A 23,363-nucleotide genomic window follows, 5' to 3' on the forward strand; every position below is an offset into this window, starting at 1 on the left:
AATATTATCATGTTTTTTATGAGGGTTGCTGATAGCATTTATGATATTTTCATGACATTTGCATAAACATACGTTATGAGGTAGTTTGCTACTTAACTGAACATGTAGTGGCCGTATTTCTGCAAACTTAGATTTGCCGTATTTCTACAAGTGTAGATTTGCCATATTTCTGCAAAATTAGATTTCTCAATTTGAAATTCAGGATGTTCCTGTTTGCTGGCCGTGGTGGCCGTGCGGTTCTAGGCGCTACAGTCCGGAACCGCGGGACTGCTACGGTCGCAGGTTCGAATCCTGCCTTGGGCATGGATGGGTGTGGTGTCATTAGGTTAGTTTGGTTTAAGTAGTTCTAAGTTATAGGGGACTGATGGCCTAAGATGTTACGTCCCGTAGTGCTCAGAGCCATTGGAACCATTTTTGATGTTCCTGTTTGAAAGCCTCATGTTTCCATGATGGACATGAGTAAGTGATGAATATGAACTGTCTCCTTCTCATTATTTTCTCTAATCACTATTGTGTCCTTCCTGTGTGTTGACTGGCGACTAACGTCGTCACGACAGTAGAAACCCGTTACCAAGTGTCTAGTTTCACGACTAAAGCCTCTATTATGTGGACTGCTGCCATGACTGGATCTTTGCGACTTTCCATCACGTGAATCTCCATACAAGTCACTGAAAAACTTATGAACAACTACGACTTTATGCCGTGGTGAAGATGGCAAGAAACGATTGGCTCGGACGGTGGCATTACCCAGAGCACTACATCACTCACACGTTGACAAACCAGCTTCCCTGGGCCGCTGGTCTTGCATCTTACGTTGCCTATGTTTTCCAACTCCGTCTCTAGTTTTAGCTCTTCTTTCTTCTAATAACAGTTATTGCTTATGTTGACTCAACTGTAGGAACTTTTGTTTCTCCCGCTGTTGACTTTTCCTAGCTTCTTCAAGATGCTGCTTAAATTCTTTACATTTTCCTTCTTACTTTAACTTTTACCTTCTCTTTTTCTGTCTTTCTGCTCCGGTTCAGAGCATATTCTTGTTTTAACAGTTCAAAAATATAACTGTGACTCAGATTATGTACTCACGTTACAAAAATTTAATTTTCTATTTTTTCAATATTGGTTGAAATTGGGAAATTTTTAATAGTGATACTAGTTACACATTCACACAAAGAAGTAAATTACTGAACAAGGTAAAGTTATCTCGTACATTCCTCTTAATATAAAAACTTAATTACATGAAAGTGACTCATATTACATGAAAGTTCATACTGTTGTATTACATTATTTATCCTGACCTATAATTTACATACTTCAACTTTATATTGTTTATGCAATACATTAAGGTATGTAACTGTAATATAAATAATGGTATAGCGATTATTACCTGCGAGTTGTTGAAATGAAGATCCAAAATCTTCAATAGTTCACACTCTTATCACATAAAAAATATATGGCCTTTTAAAAATGGCTACATATTATGGGGGAAAGCAATAATGGGCAACAAACCATTGTTTCCATACAATGTCCAGCTTTTCAAACAATATATGAAATGTACCAAATTTTAAATTTTTAAAAATCGTAAGTGTGTCCTACTTTACACGGAATACACCATATGAAGACTATTGTATAAAGACATAACACCAAGAAAACATCACAGATCATGGGCAATAAGAAAATTATGAAGAAATAAAAATATAACAAAAAATCTCGAATAAAACAAAACAAATTTCAGGTAAAAACATAATTAGAACCAAACATATAAGAAATAAAAAAATTAATTTCACACATGACTTATTTAAATTCTAACTATGTAAACATGTAATCACTTATCTGCAGTCATCCAAGCCATCAAGAGAAAAAAGCATATATGAAAACCGACTAAAGTCAGATATATGTCTGCAGTGTACGCCTAAGCAGAGAGTAATAATTCTAGAAAAAGACAGGACAAGGCAGCAATGGCATTACATGCGAAGCAAAAAGACCAAATGAATGATTATAACTTTTATGATCATAGTTACAGATCATTATATTAAGACTATCACTTATGTGTTTACAGAGCACCTGATGATGGCAGTATGCCGAAAAGGGGTTATCGTGAGTAATTTACAAAATAAGAACCATTTAAAGAGCAGTGTAGCTGGCTTATATTTATAATAAACATGTCATTACAAGACGTATTTTGCACTGTGGGCCACAAGGTACTACAGTAATTGACTTTAATGTCATACACCAATGTGGGGAACTTTCAGAAATATAAAGGATAAGAATAAAAATGATAGAACTCATCGAAAGTGTAAAATTTAGTAAGGTTTGTCTAAAGAAGAAACTCATTCCGCCCTGCATCAACATCAAGATTTCAGGACAACCAAGGCTGATACCTCACATCAGACAATGTGGTGCAAAATTAAAGATCCAACGAGAAGTTAACAGTAAACTATCTTATAAGGAACACCTAAATTAAGATATGTATGTGGCTCACCTAAAATTAATTAACAATACTACTTCTTTAATTTTTGACATCATGTCACATTTTGTAAATACCTATGTGTATAACATCAGCACTCACATCAGATTTATGCACAGAAATAAAATCAAATGCCTCATGGAAAATCAATACCCCATTGCCAAAACTATCAACATAATATCTCCTTTCAGTTTTGATAGAAGAATCATTAACATGACTGAAATTACTATCAGTGAGGAGGAGCAAAAACTACTGGATAAAGTATTTAAGTATACTATCGAGTCTAGAACCCATAATACTATACAAAAACAATTAATAGCATCTGCCAGAGTAGCACTAGACTTAGCAAACTTACCTATAAAACAACAGAATGAAATTACTGTCAAAATAGCGAACACAACAGAAAGAGAGCTCAAAATCACGAAAAGTTACAATACGTATTCACATAATAAAACACTACGCCAAATTAGCGAAAAGTGAAAGAAAAGTGATGCCCTAGCAATTAGATAAAGGCAATAGTCTAGTTATCATAAACAAAAGTGACTACATACGAAAAGTCAACAATATCTTTTCTGGCAATGGTATAACATAAATCATTCGAAACCCACAAACAAATTTGTAGCCCAAACCAATAAAACCATAAAAGCATGTTGGACAATACTCACAGAATATGAAAAAGAACATGTATATCCATGAATCTTAGGAGCCCAAAACTGTGTTGACACCCTAAGATAGAAAAAAAATTATTGCTGTACATCCTGTAATAGAGAATTGGACAATACTCACAGAATATGAAAAAGAACATGTATATCCATGAATCTTAGGAGCCCAGAACTGTGTTGACACCCTAAGATAGAAAAAAATTATTGCTGTACATCCTGTAATAGAGAATGTTAACACAAGCAAGAAATGAAACAACTTCCTTAATAACTTTTATAGATATAACAAACAATATACAATAAGTAACTCTAGAACATCAGCTAAAAACATCAAAGTTATAAAATACCCACAAATGCAAGACTTGTGTTTTCGATATTACTAACCCATACACGAACATCCCAAGCCAGGAAACAATAGATACCGCAGAAAAAAACCTACTCAAATACAGAAAAATGTCAATACAAGGCACTACAGAAATTTTGCAAGGAACAAAACTTCTAGAAAATTCTATTACACCAAAATTATTTTGAGTTTGATAATAAAATACATACACACAAAGTTGGAGTCGAAATGAGATGTAGGATTGCTGGAGCCATGGCTGACATATTCCTTAACAGCTTGGAAGAAAAATTCTTTAAAACGAAAAACGCAACTAATCAAAAAATCGTGTACTACTACAGAGAGGTAAATGACACTTTAATGCCTATACAAGGCAACCTTACTGACAAGGACGAATTGCATAAAGCACCGAGTCAGTTACACTCCAAAATGAAATTCATCATAGAACACGAAACTAACAAAACAATTAACTTTCTAGACTTAACTATTAAAAACATTGCTTCGAAATTTACAGAAAGCCTACCGCAAGAGACTGAATTATCAGTGCACACTGATGTCATCTCAAAGCCCACGAACTCGCATTCTTCCACTCGGTGCATGACTGATCAATAAACTTGCCACTAGAAGAGGAAGCGATTCGGAAGGAAATAAAAATCTTAGAATACATAGCTCAGCAAAATAATTATGACCCCAAAATTGTAACAATTATACTACAGGAAATTCCCAACATACATAAAGAAATAACACTAAACAGAAAAGAAGAAAACAGCATACGTAACCACATCTTATCTAGGAAAAATCTCAAACAAAATTAACAAATTATTGAACGAAACCTACCTCGTCTTTGCATACCGAAACATAGACAGCCTCAAAAACAAAATCCACAATGACAGCTCGAAAATTCCCATACACAACAATCCTGGCGTTTACAAAATTTCATGTAACACGTGCCACGAATTCGACATAGTACTAACCGGTAGAAACTTCAACATTAGATATAAAGAGCACACCGTAGAAAGGGAAAACAACAAATCTAAATTTCTTCAACATCTACAAATAGGAACACACGACGTAAAAACCATAAGCGAAGCATTAGAAAGCCACCATATTACACAAAAGGCAGCACTTATGAACATCCTTGAGGAAATAGAGATATATTCACATGCATACAGCAACCCCACAAATTTGGTGAATGAACAAACCGACCTAAAGCACATAAAAGTACATAGAAAACATTCTTCAGAGTTTCACACTGTAAATCAAGATAACTGGTAACCTAATAAATCAGGCACACTAAATAACATATCCGTTGTAACAGCGATAACAACATGAAGAGTATGGAATAAAGACATAACACCACGAAAACATCACAAATCATAGACAATAACGAGTAATTATGAACAAATAAAAATGTAACACAAAAATCTCAAAGAAAACTAAAATAGATTCTAGGTAAAAACATAATTAGAACCAAACATAAAACACTAATAAAAAACCAATTTCCGCACATCAATTTTAGAATGGTAACCACTATGTAAATATGTAAATCGCTGATCCAGTCACCCAAGCTGTCAAGAGAAAAATAGCATACAAAAACCGACTAAATTCAGATATACGTCTCCAGCCTACACCTAAGGAGAAAGTAACAATTCTACAAAAATACAGGACATGGCAGCAACGGTATTACATGTAAGGTAAAAAGACCAAACGAATGTATTATAATTTTTCTGATCATAGTTACAGACCATCATATTAAGACCATCACTTCCGTATGTATTTACAGAACACTTGATAATGCAAGTATGCAGACATGGGCTCGTCGTCAGTGATTCATAAAATACAAACTATTTAAAGAGGAGTGTGACTGGCTTATATTCTAATAAATGTTCGTAATAAATGTTGTTTCCGAGGTAAAACAAGAGACTGTTTCGGCTACAACATAAAACGGCTAAAAATTATCCGCGTATTTTCTATCAACTTATACTTACTTTATTACATATAATCGTGTGATTCAAGTTTTTGCGTTTGGTTTCCTGTTTATAAAATATTCCCAACGCTAGAAACGTTTATTGGAAGTCAGAACCATCACTCATTCGCAGTGTCATATTACTTAGGTTTTGTGTCGTGTACCTTTAACGCTCGTAAGAGCGCACTGCCCAGTCAACTTTTTGACACTTCCTTTAAAAAGTATTCTGAAGGAATTGAGGTACCCAGTCGAAGTACGGGCTCGAAATATCCCTACACCCGTAATTTGCTTAATCGGGAAGACAATATATTAATAAATCAACATACCGATGAAAATATAACAGCAGCTTACGAAATAAATTACCTCCTCAAAATTCGACTGCAGTTTTATAATCGACAAAGAGAACCCAATAATTTCCTGTGCAACCTCCTTGTGCTGGCCATTTTTTCAGGCGCTGTAAATAAATTACAGTAGTTCAAACGAAAAACGGCTTTTGCATGCTGCACATTAAGTTTTGAGTGCACAAGATAAATAAAAAAACTTAATTTGCAGCATGCAAACGGCGTTCGTGTTTTGAACTACTGTAATTTCGTATGGGTATCAACCACATTGTGTTCCATTTCTGTTGTGACATTTCTGTGGTGGTTTTCATATTTGCGTTTTTTTAGCCTTTATGCTCCCATGTCAGCGGGTTCACTTGATGTGTTATAAATAGAATTTGCATGCGGATAGAAGCACAAATCTGTGGTAGCATCCGAATTCTATTTTGATGCACTGAATATAGCTTAAAAATGTCTAAATGAAAATTCTATTGAAAGGACACTGTAATTCGGAAGTAGGGCTTAGCTGCAGCCCCAAAGAGTAACGTAAAAATCAGCGATTATACACTGAAGAGCCAAAGAAACTGTTACACCTGCCTAAAATCGTGTAGGGCCCCCGCGAGCACGCAGAAGAGCCACAACACGACGTGGAATGCACTCGACGAATGTCTGAAGCAGTGCTGGAGGGAACTGACACCATGAATCCTGCAGGGCTGTACATAAGTCCGTAAGAGTACGAAGGGGTGGAGATCTCTTCCCAGATATGCTCAGTAACGTTCATGGCCGGGGAGTTTGGTGGCCAGCGGAAGTGTTTAAACACAGAAGAGTGTTCCTGGAGCCACTTTGTAGCAATTCTGGACGTGTGGAGTGTCGCATTGTCCTGCTGGAATTGCCCAAATCCGTCGCAATGCACAATCGACATGAATGGATGCAGTTGATCAGACAGGATATTTACTTACGCGTCACTTGTCAGAGTCATATCTAGACGTATCAGGGATCCCATATCACTAACTGTACACGTCCCGCACAATTGCAGGGCCTCCATCAACTTGAATAGTCCCCTACTGACATGCAGGGTCCATGGATTCATGAGGTTGTCTCCATACCCGTCCACGTCCATCCGCTCTATACCATTTGAAACGAGACTCGTCCAACCAGGCAACATGTTTCTAGTCATCAACAGTCCAATGTCTGCGTTGATGGCCCCCAGCGAGGCGTAAATCTTTGTGTCGTGAAGTCGTCATGTTTCGCTGAATCATTGGCACGCTAACACTTGATGGCCCACCATTGAAATCTACAGCAGTTTGCGGAAGGGTTGTAGTTCTGTCACAATGAACGATTCTCTTCACTCGTCGTTAGTCCCATTTTTGCAGGACCTATTTCGGGCCGCAGCCATGACAGACATTCGATGTTTTGCCGGATTCCTGACATTCACGGTACACTCGTGAAATGGTCGTACGGGAAAATCCCCTATTCATCACTACCTCGGGGATGGTGTCCCATCGCTCGTGCGCCGACTATAACATCACGCACATATTCACTTAAATCTTGATGAACTGCCATTGTAGCAGCAGTAAGCGATCTAAGAACTCCGCCAGACACACACTGTCTTATATAGGCGTTTCCGATCGCAGCGCCGTATTCTGCCTGTTTACGTATCTCTGTATTTTAATACGCATGCCTATACCAGTTTCTTTGGCGCTTTAGTGTAAAACTAGCTGCTAGTGGCGGGTGGCCGTTCTCCAGTGGGTTTTGGCATTTCCTGCAGAGAGCAACAGGAACGAGAGGTGATGGCTTGGTCTGACCGCTTCAGTTGACACGAGGTATATCTGTTTTTGACTGATTGGTCTACTACGTACGGTTGCAGCGCCTATGGAGGCCGTATTTAAGTGTACCATTTGCAAGTTTTTATTTGGTGCTGGAGAATAACAATAAGCATTACGTCAAGTTGTTGTTATTCACCTCAAACGCCGTATGAAGCTTTGGGCCTGCAACCCTGGACAAAGCTGCTACAAAAGAGTTTATCATGCCCACGGCAATATTGTATTTCCGAACTACTGAAGAGGAGGCTCAAACTGTGTAGCAGAAACGAAAGGTATGTGGGGCTCTGCGCTTATAACCCCTCTGATCGCGTAACTAGCTCGCCTGTTGGCTTGGGAGGTCAGCGACTGAGTCGTGTGTGTGTGTGTGTGTGTGTGCGTGTGCGTGTGTGTGTCATCACCTCCCCTCCCCTCCCCTCCCCCCCTCCCCCCGCGCTCCTGCTACGACTCTGCTTACTTGAGTGCGTCTGATCCCGTCTGCAAGGTCAGTAGCAGGTCCACAGCGAACGGCGCCAGTCGGCTGTAGTTCGAGGCAGGAAGCGGGCGGAACCGAGGTTGGTCTGTTCTCGCGAGAACGTTTCTTTTCTTTCCTGTTTGGCATTTCACTGAAATGTCGATCAAACGTCCTACGATAGCGTGCCGAGTAACATCTTCGCCTCTGAAGCAGCGTTATAGCACGTTTGCTATACCCGAAACTTTGACTAGCATATAACGATTAGGAAACCTGCCGAAACGCCGCTACTCGACCGTTAACTCGATAAGACATCGCCGAGTCACCGCGTATTCTAATTTTCGTAATTTTAATCGCAGATCGCAAGGGAACTCTTAAGGGACTATCACAAGGATTCATTTGCTCTGCAAAATTTTTTAGCGTGACAGGATAATTTCTTTCTTGCTTTATTTATAAGAGGAAACAAAGAGCTACATTGTCTCGTTTCACGAGTCTTTGTAATGCCTCATATCTCGACTCTAGCAATTCGTGATTTTGGTAAGCAGTTCTGTACTTTTTAGACTCAAAGTGTGACCCTGTTTCTTGCAGAAAGACGTGGTAAACAAATTACATGTCGTATTCTGCTTCAAACCAACTGCAAGTTACCGTAGAAGCAGCTGGTACGGTAACAATTGGATCAGCGTGCATTTCCTCCCTCGGTTTTTGTTCACAGTGTCACAAAATGTAAATAACACTAACACTCGCACATATAACGCTGACTTCTACAGTTTTCGATTTATAGTGATTATCAGATGATGAATCACCGACCATACCGTCGTAAAAACTGAAAACAAATAAAAACAGTTCTGGTCTGCAACAACTACCGTCGATGTAGTAAGAAGAAAGACTGTAATACTTGTGCGACTGTGTGAGTTTTAATCAGTTACAGTGATATAGATTCAGTATAATGTGAATAAAGATGAACACGACTCATGTAAGTTGTAAGTACATTTACCGATGAAGCGTTTTAATTTCATAAAGCGCATATTCCGCAACGTAGTGAGGTATTGCGAACAATTCATGGAACAGGAGGATAGCGAACTAACTGAACAACTAGTCACCCTTGGATGCATTGCTTTATTCCTTACAAGCTACGCGATGTACGAAGTGCGCATGATGACGCATGTAGTAAACTCTGAGGTCATGTTGTAGTTTTTGTTGTAATTAATGTCGGCTGCAGTCCGAACACCGTGTTGGCGCACCTCTTTGCTATCCTGCCTACTGTACGTCTACATCTACATACATACTGCGCACTGTAGCGTGCAAGAAGGGGTGCACCTTGTAGTATGTATAGTCATTCCCTTTCCTGTTCCACTCGTAAACCGAGCGAGCGAAAGTCGACTCCACACGAGCCCCAATTTCTCTGTCTTCGTGATCCTTAAGCGAAATGTACGTTGGCGACAATAGAATCGTTCTGCAGTCGGCCCCAAATGCTGGTTCTGTAAATTTCGTCCGTCGTGCCTAGCGAAAAGAACGTCGTCTTCCCTCCAGGTATTCCCATCTGAATTCACGAAGCATCTCTGCAATACTTGAGCGATAATCAAACCTTCCGCCAACAAGTGTAGCAGCACGCGTCTGCACTGTAGTCGGGCCCTGGTACAATAGGACCCACCCCCTGCCATGCACTTCACAGTAATTTGCAGAGTATGCATGTGGATGTAAATGTGTGTGCCACAAAGATTTTCTCGTCGACTGGATTCACTACCCCTTCATTAGTTATTCTATCTACCATCTTATCTTTAGCATTCATCTATGACATCATATTTTAAGTTTCTCTGCTCTTCTTGGCTGCACTGTTTACTGTCAGTGTTTCACTTCCATATAATACTACACAACAAATAGTTTTAGAAACTACTTACTAACAAGCAAATTTATATGCGGTATTAAAATACATGTCTCTTTCAGAGAAGTTTTCCTTTCTATTACTATTCAGAATTCAATAGGCCTGTCCTCTTAAATTTTGCTGTCTCAGTTATTTTATGATTCTGACTGGAAAAAAAAATCATTTGCTACAGTTTGTGTCATTAACTAATTGAATTTCCTCAGCTACAGCTGATTTAATTCAGATACATTCCATCTCCCCTGTTTTAGTTTTCTTGATATTTATCGTACAACGCCTTTCCAAAACGCTGAGCATTATACTGAACTGGTCCTTCAGTCGTTTGTTATCGGTGTCAAAATTACAATGAATCGGGAAACCTTACAGATATTATTACTTCTCTCTGAACTTTAATTTCATTTCTAAATCTCTCCTTAATTTGCTTTACTGTTTCCTCAAGGTTCAGGTTGCATTACGGCTGGTTTCTGTACAAGTTACAGATATACACAATACAAATTCAAAAAGCAGTTGTGTAATAATAGGGCACAAACAGTTACTTAGTGAGAAGTTTCCTTTGTTCTCTGTGTAAATACGACATGTGTTATGTATCATGTTAGCCCTACTTTTTTTGTTACAGAGACTAATCCATTACTCGGTGTCGTCTGGTTACTCATTTATCACAAACTTACATTAGATGTTAAATGGTTGAACGGTATTGATAGCGTAAAAATGGACATAGTCTATTTATATACTTAAAAAAATGTAAATAAATTACACAGGTCACAAAATTAGATACTTTACAAATTGAATGAAATATTAATTTAAAAACTTGATTGCGCACAATTTATTAATTCGTCTATAGATGCAAGAAAAACAAGTTGTTGGACGAACTTTCTTTTCGGGAAGCAACATAAGTTGGGAGAAACATGCCGATCTCAGATCCATCCCACAGTACTTAATAAAAGTATCCCTGTGGTTTAGACACCGTGATCGACAATGCAACTTCCACTGCAAAGTGCCATCTCCTGAACTTCAGCGGGTGGTATCCGTGCAAACTGTTTCAGCGCCACTGTTCCCTGTCAAAATTGCCACTACAGTTAAATATGCTATCGTCTTCTTTCCACACACTCGAGTGGCACTGGAAAGTTTTGGCATGTCTATTTGCCGTGTTTATACCACTTTAAGTAAAAGATTATATGATTGCAATGGAGCTGAGTCTAACGAGTTTTTAGGAACTTTTCTGAAAAGTATAAGACTCCGCCTAAGTCTACTGGGATATCGACAAACTTACATTCAATGACTACATATGTTACCATGTGATGGCTTACTTCGCTGTCGTCTTCATTTTAACTGGAAGAATGGCTCTCTTTCGAAACCATTTTAATTTTTCTTAGTTTTGGAAAATAACAGAATAGACTACATCTGTGGACTCTGTGATTGATGACACCAATTTAAAGTTGCAGTTTTCCATAGTACGAATTTTTCTTCATTTACATGTTTTCCAAGTGTGACTGGAATTTCTAAAGACGCTCCAAGGTCATGTTTACATGTCAGCCCCTCCACCCTCGACTTACAAAGAGGTGCGTTAAGGGTAATTTACTCCCAGCGTCATTTGTCTTGGTATAGGCTACTGTCGTCATCAGATCAAAATCAAAATCTAGGATTTTTGAACTAAAATTTAGTCTTAGTATGCAATTAAAAGTACACTGAAGAACTCAAGTTACGCAGCGGTTCGAAAAAGGGCTTAGTCGTACAGCACTTGGACACTAAACCTTGTGCGTCAGTGTCTAATAATGACAGTGGACGGAGCATGTCATGTAATTAAGCAATATTGACCGCTTTATTCGGAAAAAGGAACGGTACTTGAACGAACTTTGACCAAAAAAAAAAAATGGCTCTGAGCACTATGGGACTTAACACCTGAGGTCATCAGGCCCCTAGAACTTAGAACTACTCAAACCTAACTAACCTAAGGACATCACACACGTCCACGCCCGAGGCAAGATTCGAACCTGCGACCGTGGCAGTCGCTCGGTTCCGGACTGAAGCGCCTAGAACCGCTCGGTCACAACGGCCGGCCGAAATTTGACAAAAAAACACCCCCTCTCTTCCTTGCCTTCCATCAGCGAGTAGCAAAAGCTAACGGAAACAGTTATTTGCGAGCACCACACACATTTCGTGTTACAAACATTTGCACGATCGCGCAGCACAGTACCTACACAAAGATAACTTGAGTAACAAATCGAACAAGTCACTATGTATAGTAGCACTAGAGACAGACTATTCTTACTTCAAAACATTCAGCACACTACTGTGTACAACTTCCTTACGTTTACCGGTAGACTTGTGATCTACGTTATATACCGAATGAACTACGTAAGACGTAATACAGTATTTCGCTCATTGTTGTGAAGGTGAAAAATACGAAGAAGCGAATCGTACATTTATGTTACACGTCTGGGCTTCGAAATATGATATGTGCCACGTCCACTCTACATTTTGTTTCAAAACTGTCGGGTCAACTTCAGTTTCAGAAAAGTATCCTAATAGGTAGTCGGGATCGACTTACGAAGACGGCTTCAGGTATATGTACAACTTTCTTTTGAAGTGAGCAGTTAATGTGAAGAGCTGCGTCGCCCGCGTGTCTCGTAGCTTTCCACAGGATCTATTACGTGGCAGGCACCCATCTCCATCTCTGCTCAAAACATATTATGCTTCGTCCTTCAGGCAAACGCACCCGCGCACTTCTGAAAAAACAACGCCCATTCCACGTTTACGTAAAGGCTGCCTGCTGCCAGCTTCTTGCAGGATCCACGGAGATTCCTGCGATAGCTCACCCCCCCCCCCCCCCCCCCCCGCCCTCTCACGCTTAACTCGTTCCTTCGGGGAGCTCTTGCACTTCCCAGCCAGTCTAAAAAGTTTCGGGACTCCATTGATAAAAAAACGGAGAAAATTTGAAATAGTGGTTTTAATGTTTCACCCTTCCCCCCAATTACATACAACGCACAGAGTTCGTAAAACCATGTGAAACTGCCAGAAAGATCCTTCTTTGTGATGTCGCTCAACTCGCGCGTCACGTTGGCTCGCAAGCCGGTGATATTGTTGACTCTTCATGTGAATTTGTGCACTGTGTCGTTTTGTGATAAGTTCGTACTGACAGCACTGCGTATCGTCACTCGTGATGATTCTTTCCATAAAAGAATTCTTACCGATTTGCATTTCACTCAAGTCACGGCAAGCAACCAGGCGTCGTTGTTTTTGTTCGGCGATCAGGATGTTTAGGACAAACTTTGCACACACTTCCCAGTTATACAAAACGTTCTGGAGAATGTCTTGAACGCTTGATTTCCAGTGCCATTTGTGACACAAAACGTTGACAAACTGCGCCCTCTTAACGCGACCACCTGGGAGCGAGGGCGTTTCGGCAGGCTTTCCGAGTTTTTGTCATGATTTTTCACGAGGACACGCTGAACCATTTGATAGTATAGGCACTGCTGTCTTGAAATCATTCACACTGCCATGCGTTTTCCTCAGTCGCCACTGTACTAACTTACCGTAAAGCCAGCCCGTGTTCGGCCACGTAACGGCCACGGGAGACCAAACGCAATAGTGAAGTTACCTTCCATTAGGAATGTGGAATGTACTCAACGACTGTGGTATGACCTTCAAACTGATGGAGCACAGCAATCAGTCATCCTTTCTTTTCAGGCTCTATTAAAGCAAATCTAGATTTGGGCTAGTAACTAACCATTATCAATGCAGTATTTCAGAATGATAATGGCTAGTTACTAGACGAAATCTAGATTTGCTTTAATGAAGCTCGAAAGGAAAAGACTGATTGCTGTGCTGCATCATTTCGGGAGTGCAATAATATCGTGATGGGGTAATGACGTTTTTAAGGCCTCTGGCAAATTCTTCACGCAGTATCGCGTCCCGCGTCTCATCTTCATCCATTTCTTCCTCCCTTTCCTTAATACTTTCCCTTTATTTAACCCTTCTGTATGTTCTTCATCTTCCCTTCTTTGTATAATACCAGCTTACTCACTGACCTCTTGAATCTTACACATTTTTCTTCAAAATGTTTCTTTGGATTTTCCTATTGGTCCCATAGTCATGCATACTTGTTGCACTTCGCCTCTAGCCATTCCTTATTTGCTATTTTGCACTTTATAAATCTCATTTCTTGGCGTCTGTATTCATTCCATATCGCCGACTTCATTTACAGCGTTTTCATATTTTCTCCTTTTAATGAATTAAATTTAACATCTCGTATGTTATCAAAAGAATTGAACTAGATCTAGTCTTTTGGACTAGTAGTTCCTCTGATAGCCTCCCTGTTGGACTTCTCAAGGCAAGCAGGTTATTATGTGTCGTCGTACCTTTGCGTATTTCAATCAGTCGTTGCCTAATGCTACCATCGAAACTTTCAACAACCTCTGGTTGTTTTAACGTATCGAGATCCGAAATACGTAATTCCTACCTTTCTGCAATTTTTTGGCTTTAATCTTCATTTGGCAACTAATAAATTATGATCGAAGTCCGCATCTGTCCCTGGAAAAAATTTACAGTTTACGACCTGGTTTAAAAATCTCTTTCTTATCAGTACCTAACCTATCTGGAACATTCCGGTGTCCCGAGCTCCCTTCCACGTGTACAGTCTTCCTTCATGATCCCTAAAACTAAGTGTTGGCATTGATTAAACAGTGCTCAATGGAAAAACTCTACGAGGCGCCTTCTCCTTTCATTCCTTTACCTCGACGCGTATTCTCTTACCATTTTTCTTCATCTTTCTTTTCCTGCTGTCGAATTTCAGTCCTCCAGCACAATGAAATTTATGTCTCCCTAAGCAGACCGAATAATTTCTTTTATCTTACCATACAATCTCTTCATCTTCTGTGGTCGTAGTTGGTGTACATACCTGTATACAGTACTGTGGTAGGTTCTGGCTTTGTCTCTATAGCGGCTGCGGTAATGAGTTCGTAGTCGTTTAACTGTTTCCCTATATTGTTACTCATTATTAACGCAAGTCATTCCTTATGCCTGTTCGGTTTTGTCCTGTTAACCTTGTACCCCTTGGTCAGAAATCCCATTCTTCCTATCTTTGCACTTTATTAACTCCCGCTATACCTTACGTTCAACCTGACTGTTTCTCTTTCCAAGTTGTCTAACCAACCCCCACGACGAGCTGTACTGTTGGTTGGTTGGTTTAAAAGGGGGGTGGGGGGACCGAACTGCTAGGTCATCGGTCCCTAACTGTACTGTGGTGGCGTGTTAACCCGAGTACACACTACTTTTGGATAACAAAGACAGAGTGAGTCACTGTGCTAACGTCACAATGCCTTGTACTGGACTTTCTGCTGCGCTATGTTCAGAATGCACTTGCCGTCCAGCACACCAGAAGTGATTAAACGTACAGTGCTTACATTGGAGTAAACGTTATTTACTTGTTACGTAAAACTAGCCTCACAAAGCCCCAGGTATGTTTGGAGCATAATTATTATTCAAAGTCGAATGAGTAGAACAAGGTACGATAAAAATCTACTCAACAGGAAATAGTTTCTATTTAACTACAGTGACAGTAAGGCTAAGTGCCGCTTCTGCGCAGTACATAACAAGAAATACACTTCCGGAAACTCAAAATCTTACATCACCAAGCGAGACATATTACAGCTTAATGCCTCATCTAGGAAACTCTCATAAAAATCCTCTTCGCAATGAATATGAATCCTGACAAATCGAATTAACTAGAAATCTTAACCTGGCATCAGCTTAGACGAAAATTAACTGTAAAACGAAGCCTTTAAGAATTCTACTGATATATTGTAATTTGTTAAAATTGATAAATTTTTTCTTGTCAGCAGTATCTTTGAATGCTGCAGCTAAGATATTACTCATCTGTGCTTAAGTATAACAATAGATATGAATTATCAATAAACGGTCTCTGTCTTTCTTTTTTTATTTCTGAAAAGTAATTAAAAGTTACAGATATGAATGAATATCTTTTGCTCTCTAATTCCTTTCCAGTTTAAACACTACGCCGTAATCACAGCTTTACGTAGGTACTCAGTTGGTTGTAATCACGGTCGTAATATATAGCAAAAATAACACGATCCTTAAATGTCAACGATAATGCGTAACTGCTACTAAACTTCATTACTATTATTTACGTAAAAGAAATACGCAAACTACCAATGTGGTTTACTTTGTTACCTTTTTCTGTATCCTTTACGTTAATTATCAAACAGATTCCCAATCACGTATCTAGTTTCATTAAAACCCGAATTTACGACCAACGAACTTGCTATTTTACGTTCAATGTGAAGCGTTTAACCTTGCTTTCCTTAGCAAATTCAGTTACTGATTCTTCTTACTTTACCCGATGTAGGTAAATCCTACGAGTATTAACTGTCCGCAGCTCGTGGTCTCGCGGTAGCGTTCTCGCTTCCCGAACACAGGGTCCCGGGTTCGATTCCCGGCGGGGTCAGGGATTTTCTCTGCCTCGTGATGACTGGGTGTTGTGTGATGTCCTCAGGTTAGTTAGGTTTAAGTAGTTCTAAGTTCTAGGGGACTGATGACCATAGATGTTAAGTCCCATAGTGCTCAGAGCCATTTGAACCAGTATTAACTCTTGTTGAAGCTGACTTTATCTGCGTCATCTTTGCACATGATACTATGATACTGAATTCGGAAGTGCCACTATAAGAACACAATCTTTGTTTTATATTTCAATCATGTAGTATCATTTTATTTGCACCTTACCCCACAAATCGGTGACAACACAATTAACAAAAATTAAACAGAAGTCCTAAATGCCACAGCACTGAGTCTGACAGTGAACACTCAAAGCAAAGCTCCGCGTCTTCCGGCATTAGCATGACGCGAACCGCTACAATTCCCTATTTGAAAACAAGCCACTCGCCACTTTTCACTCTGCACGTCTCATTTCAGCTACGTGCGGTTCGTTAATGATGCCACTTTACTGGGTTGTGCACTAAACACTGGCTAAGAGTACGATTTTTTCAACTGTTTGTGGGCCAATTGAAACTAACGAGCCAAATGGCGTCCGCCGTATATGTTAGGGAACAAAATTCCACCGAAACGCACTCGAGTCGTTACCTCGTCCGACGCACTTCAGACAACCTGAACCACCACTGACAGACCAGCAAAGAACTCAAAAATACCTCTGGCGAGCTGTAAGCCACTAAGAGTACGTCACCGATCAAAAATTCGGATATCTGCGATATCACCACGAAATCAACACTTTGCTTCAGCTGTGGGTTCCGCAACCTAAATTTACCACAATTCGCTATAATCGCCCACTGCACTAAAAATCTGGGAACGATCACTCGCAGCCAGTTTTTCGCCAACTCAGTGGCTTAACTGCTACTATGGGAACGCGTGGAGGGCGGGGGGGGGGGGGGGGGGGGGGGGATGCTGCACCAACTCTTGCACCTACACACGACAATTAACAGTGGTCACTTCTCAACATTCTGACTTACCAAACCCGCACACCGAAGCCTTGTTAAAGCGCGTCCGGCCATTCTGATTTAGGTTTTCCGTGATTTCCCTAAATCGCTCCAGGCAAATGCCGGGATGGTTCCTTTCAGAGGGCACGGCCGACTTCCTTCCCCGTCCTTCCCTAATCCGATGAGACCGATGACCTCGCTGTCTGGTCTCCTTCCCCAAAGCCAACCAACCAACCTTGTTAAAGCCGATCGCCTTGCGACGATCCAACACGCATGATGTCCGTATGTAGACAGACTAAAACCTACATCTGGACTGTCTTGAGACCAATACGTCACATTATGTGGGAACCATTTAAAACGGACAACCACGTAACGCCAGCTCGGCTTTTGACAGTGTATTGTCGACAGCGGCCTTCGGTAACTCGAGCGGCTGCCATCTGCTTCGTAGCGCTACTGTAGCATCGCAGATATATGCGATGGCCGGTGTCGCTTCGCAGCTAGTACGTGCGTCAATCTTGTCATTCTGGCGCGTACCGTGCGTCTAGAACATTGTTTTCACGCATCGTCTACCATACACATCAAATTATACATTTCCACTTGGCTTTAATACAACTATGTGTTCGGATGCCGACCAATAGTAAAGACCAATATATACTATGCGTTAACACAGAAAAGCGCCTACCCGTAGAAGGTCACATCTGTTCCTTCAGATGACAACCTCCTTTTGAGTAGTTAACGGCCTGAGCTCTGAATATGGGACTACTTTGCCTCTGGAATGTTTTCTCCAAGATAATGCCATAACCATTAGACAATACAATGCAGCTGAATGTCACCGTGGATATACAGCTGCAGTTTCCCCTTGCCTTCAGCAGTTCGTATGGCCAACATCGAAAAGTCATGTTGACTAATGGTACAACGCCAGATTAGTCAGTCACCCAGACTGTTGCTCCTGCAACTACTGTTGATCGTTGCTCGGAAGTGGTGCCAGTATCGTTTCATCGTACTCTGAGTTATTCGAGTGTGCCAGAATCCGTGAATGAGATGGTGTGTATATCGGAAACGCGCGTTAATATTGGTTCGTTTAAAAACACTCGCGAAGTCATTCATGCCGTTCATTGTGACCGAGCGGTTCTAGGCACTTCGGTCCAGAACCGCGCTGCTGCTACAGTCGCAGGTTCGAATCCTGCCTCGGGCATGGTTATGTGTGATGTCCTTAGGTTAGTTAAGTTTGAGTAGTTCTCAGTATAGGGCACTGACGGTCTCAGATGTTAAGTCCCATAGTGCTTGGAGCCATTTGAATCTCAAGTCTTTCCTGAACAATTCCTGAACTCCAGTATTGGTGCAAAAGCAGTATTCGGAACTCACAACAAAATAGCCGTTCATTGCCAATGTTCCTCATTCTAAAAAAATGGCTCTGAGCACTATGGGACTCAACTGCTGTGGTCATAAGTCCCCTAGAACTTAGAACTACTTAAACCTAACTAACCTAAGGACAGCACACAACACCCAGCCATCACGAGGCAGAGAAAATCTCTGACCCCGCCGGGAATCGAACCCGGGAACCCGGGCGTGGGAAGCGAGAACGCTACCGCACGACCACGAGATGCGGGCGTTCCTCATTCTAATCGCAACAGCATTTGTAGATTTAGAGAAAGCGTTTAACAATGTTGACTGGACTACATTCTTTGAAGTTTTGAAGGTATCAGGGATAAAATATAGGGAGCTAAAGGCTATTTTCAAGTTGTACACAAACTCGACCGCAGTTATAAAGAGTCGAAGGTCACGGAAGGGAAGCAATAATTGAGAAGGGAGTGAGACAGGGTTGTAGCGTATCCCCAATGATATACAATTTGTATATTGAGCAAGCAGTAAAGGAAACCACAGAATAATTTGAAAAGGGGATTAAAGTTCAGGGAGAACAGAGTAAAACACTGACGTTAGCCGATGACATTGTAATTCTGGCGGAGATGGCAAAGGAAATAGAAGAACAGTTGAACAGAATAGATAGCGTTTTGAAAAGAGGTTATAAGATGAACGTCAACAAAAGTAAAAGAATGGTAATGGATAGTAATATCACAAATTGAGTCCGCCTTGATGCAAACGCTGTGTTATTTGTTTATTTCTTTATTATCCCAAACTAGTTTCGGCGACAAATATCACCATCATCAGTGGGTTTTTTTAATCTAAAACATTCAGAAAACGGTATGGTTGTACAAACACAGTAAAACATAATTACATTTTTACAAATCGTCTTTTGAAATATAGTTTTATATTGATACTTTTATACTACCTTATTTATTGTATGCTAGTCTGTTTTAAGCTATTATTGGCGCTGTTTGTGACATATTTTCTGTGCTCTTTTTCTGTTGGCTCTTTTTATACTTAGTGAACATAATGTCATCTGCAATCATGTGAGCGGCTGTTAGTAAACAAATACTCAAAGGTGAACTTCGTATGACAGCAGTATATACTTGGGGTTGTGGTAGTCTTTGTGGAAACCAGTTTTTTTGTGTGTATTTAGCTGTTGCTTAGCTATTCGTGTATTCACGTTCGTTCGATGGTGTGTGGCTGCTTTTTACACCGAAAAACAAAACTTTTGCACTTTGTTTCTGATCCATAATCTTACGCCATCTTGCTGTTCGCGTGTGTCGCTAGAGGCTTATCGCAAGTGGCGAGAAAGGTTATGAAAAACTGTAGCGCGAATTACGACAACTTCTGTTCATTATTTGTGTCTGTGGGTAATGGGGAGGTGGTTCTTTTGGGTGTGTGTGCTTTCTGTTCTGTGTCCTTGGTCAGTTCTCTCAGAGCGGTAAAGAGTGTGTTGTTGCAGAGTGTTGTGTTTTCATTTATTACATTTTTCCCTTCGACTATAGCCTTTTTTATGTGGTAATTTTCTTCTATCGTTAGTTGTCGGTATAGACTGTTGCTGTTTCTCAGAATGCGTAGATCGTTTTCGTTATTAGTGGGGTTATGGTTTTTGTTCATTAGATGTGCTGCGAAAGTTGAATGTGTGCTGTCATTCTTAGAGCTGTCTTGTGCTCTGTGTACCTCGTTCGGAAAATTCTGCTTGTTTGTCCTATGTAGTGGTGTGGTCTGCTGTGTTGTCTGTGTGTGCTGCATGTTTCCGTTTTACCTTGTTGTTGAATTTGTTTATGATGTCTGTCTTGTAGTCTTTTTCAACAGCAATTTGTTTGATTGTGTTTAGTACCTGGTTGTATTTTCCTGGTTTAAGAGGTGTTCTGAAAGAAATAAACAAATAACACGGTTTTTGCATCAAGGCGGACTCAATTTGTGACATTACTATTTTTCTACGCAAACACAGACCAAATGGAAGAGTTCCAAGATAATATTAATGGTAATGGAATTTAGTCGAATCAAGTCAGGCGATGATGAGAGAATCAGATTGGGAAATGAGACATTAAATGTAGAAGATGAGTATTGCTATTCTGGCAGCAAAATAACTGATTTTGATTAAATGGAGAGGACATAAAATGTAGACTGGCAACTGGAGTGTTCTGAAAATGAGCATTATTAAAAACCTTTAAAACACAATTTTCAAAACAACCCACTTTTCAAATCGCACACACGGAAGAACGTAAAGAGGAGCTTCAAACCTTATTAAAACGAAGGTAGACTGGCAATGGCAAGAAAAGTGTTTCTGAAAAAGGGGAACTTGTTAACAACTAATATCATTTTAAATGTAAGAAAGTCATCTCTGGAGGCATTTATCTGGAGTGTAGCATTTAATGGAAGTGAAATGTGGACAGTAAGCAATTCAGACCAGAAGAGAATAGAAACTTTCCAAATTTGGAGCTGTAGAAGAATGCTCGAGATTAGAAGGACAGATTGAATAACGAATAAGGAGGTACTGAAGTGAGCTGCGGGGAAACGTGAGAAAAGAAGGGATCAGTTGATAGCGCACATCGTGAGGCATAAAGGAATTATGAAATTGGTGATGGAAGGAAGCGTGGGTTAAAAACTGTAGAGGGAGATCAAGGCTTGAATACAGTAATCAGGTTTAAATAGATGTAGGTGCGATAATTATGCAGACGAAGGGGCTTGCAAAGGACAGGGTAGCGTGGGCAGCTGCATCAGACCAGTTGCCGGACTGCAGACCACACTAACGACGACCGTAAACATTCGAGTCAAGCTCTGTAGGTGATTGGAAACATGTTGTGGAAAATCGGTGCTTCCCGGAAAAAATGTATAAAAGATTATGGGTCGCGAGTTCGACCCGATGCTGTGTTTTAGGAGTGATGAAGCTTGGTTCCCCTTTCTGGTCACATGAATAGTCTGAATAAACATTACTGCTCCTCTGAAAACCTTCACACAATGCATCACATGCCTCTTCACGATAAAAGAGTTGGAGATGGTGCACGGTTCCCAATAGTCGAATTATCGGACCGTCGTCTTTTGAAATTGCTGTCAATGTAGACGTTTATTTCCAAATTATCTTGAACCTATACTCTCAGTTAAAAGGACACGAAAGGCAGCAATAATAAGCTCCATTCCCTTTATCTGTGGGGGTATTTGACAGCAAAAGAGTACGAACCTAGGTGTAAAACGGTAGACCGACCGAAGGAAAACGTATGTCGGAGTGCTCAAACACTCGATGTCACAGCCCAGCGTAAAGTGAATTTGAACCAGAGGAGGAATGTCCCAACCGGAGCCCAAAAAAAGGCGAATCTGCTCATGTTTAAAAGACTGACTGAAAATTGGAGTAGCAGTTGCTTCATTCTACCTTCCTCAGCACCTTTAAAAACTTTCCCAAAAATTTTGCCATGCGAAGATATTCGCGCTTTTTTTAACATGCAACTCACCTCTCACACCTACAAGCTCCGCTTACTGTAACTCGCTCACAGCCACCTGTCTATCGCTGTAAGCCGCTCATACCCATCCACTCCCACTTGTCCATTCTCATTTACTCTTTCACTCCAACTCGTCATTCTCTCAGTGTGTCCATCTAACTGTCACTGCCTCCTGTCGCACGGTCACGTTCCGTCCTCCTACTGTTGTCTTCTCTCACTGTCCTGTCTCCTTCTCTCTCTCTCTCTCTCTCTCTCTCTCTCTCTCTCCTACTGCTACTGCCCCATTCATTCCTTCCCATTGCTTCTGTCTCATCTCACTGTCGCTTGTCAGTCTCTCTCACTGTCACTGGCTCTCACCCAGTCCAACTTTCTCCTTCTCTTTATTCCTCTCCCACTGTCACTGTGTCCTTCACTATTTTCTAACACTGTTCTGTCACTGTCAACTATGTTCCACTGCCCCTTTCTCCTTCCTTTTCTCTCACACTCACATTGTCTCCTCGCTGTTTCTCCATCTGTTTACCACTCCCACTATCTCCTTCTGTCAGAATAAACAAGTGCGAATATGTTTGCATGCCAAATTTTTTGGAAATTTTTTAAAGGTGCTGAGAAGGATAAAATGGTGCAGCTGGAACCCCCTTTTTTCAGCCAGGGTCTTTTAAACAGGAACGTATTCGCTTTTTTTGTGCTCCGATGGGAGTATTTTTCTGCTGGTTGCCTTCTTTTCCCCGCCACAGCGGGGCACGTCACTCACCTGAAACTGAGATAGCGCAGAACTAGTTTTACACTTCAGACCGAATTTTACGTGCACAAAAATTTTGCATGTGTATGAGTACTACAATATGGGGTTCCAAGGACCATTCTAATGATAATAGAGACACTTTACAGCAAATTTCTTCGTGTTACGCCACTTTATAAACTACGCTTTCGCCTCACACTGGATTTTATGCGCGTATTTTACGTGAACAAGTAGCGTAACTTTGGACCTCGATACGGTACTTCGGAAACGAATAAAGCTATCAAGTAAAATCTTCAAAGTTGTTCCACATCCGGATCTTAGAACCATATCGCAAAAATTGTAGCCATTTGCGGTGCACATCCGTCTTGGAATTCACCGCTCGTGTTTGACACGAAAAAAATGGGAAGAAACGCTTTTTTGTAGTTCTGTTAGAAACCGACCATGAGCAAGTAACTTTGAACCTCTGTATCTCAGGACG

The 23,363-nt window shown here is 40.6% G+C and overlaps 1 protein-coding gene across 1 annotated transcript in view; it reads left to right on the forward strand.

Moving 5' to 3' along the window:
• Positions 1-8,040: 8,040 nt before the first annotated feature.
• LOC124544720 (UDP-glycosyltransferase UGT5-like) overlaps positions 8,041-23,363 on the forward strand; it is a 91,617-nt gene continuing 76,294 nt past the window's right edge. Inside the window, exon 1 of the mRNA XM_047123365.1 lies at positions 8,041-8,120. The gene's annotated coding sequence lies outside the window, so the exon portion shown is untranslated. The remainder of the gene's footprint in view (positions 8,121-23,363) is intronic.

This window comes from Schistocerca americana, chromosome 8 (assembly GCF_021461395.2).
Source record: "Schistocerca americana isolate TAMUIC-IGC-003095 chromosome 8, iqSchAmer2.1, whole genome shotgun sequence".
In the NCBI taxonomy this organism is placed as follows: Eukaryota; Metazoa; Arthropoda; class Insecta; order Orthoptera; family Acrididae; genus Schistocerca; species Schistocerca americana.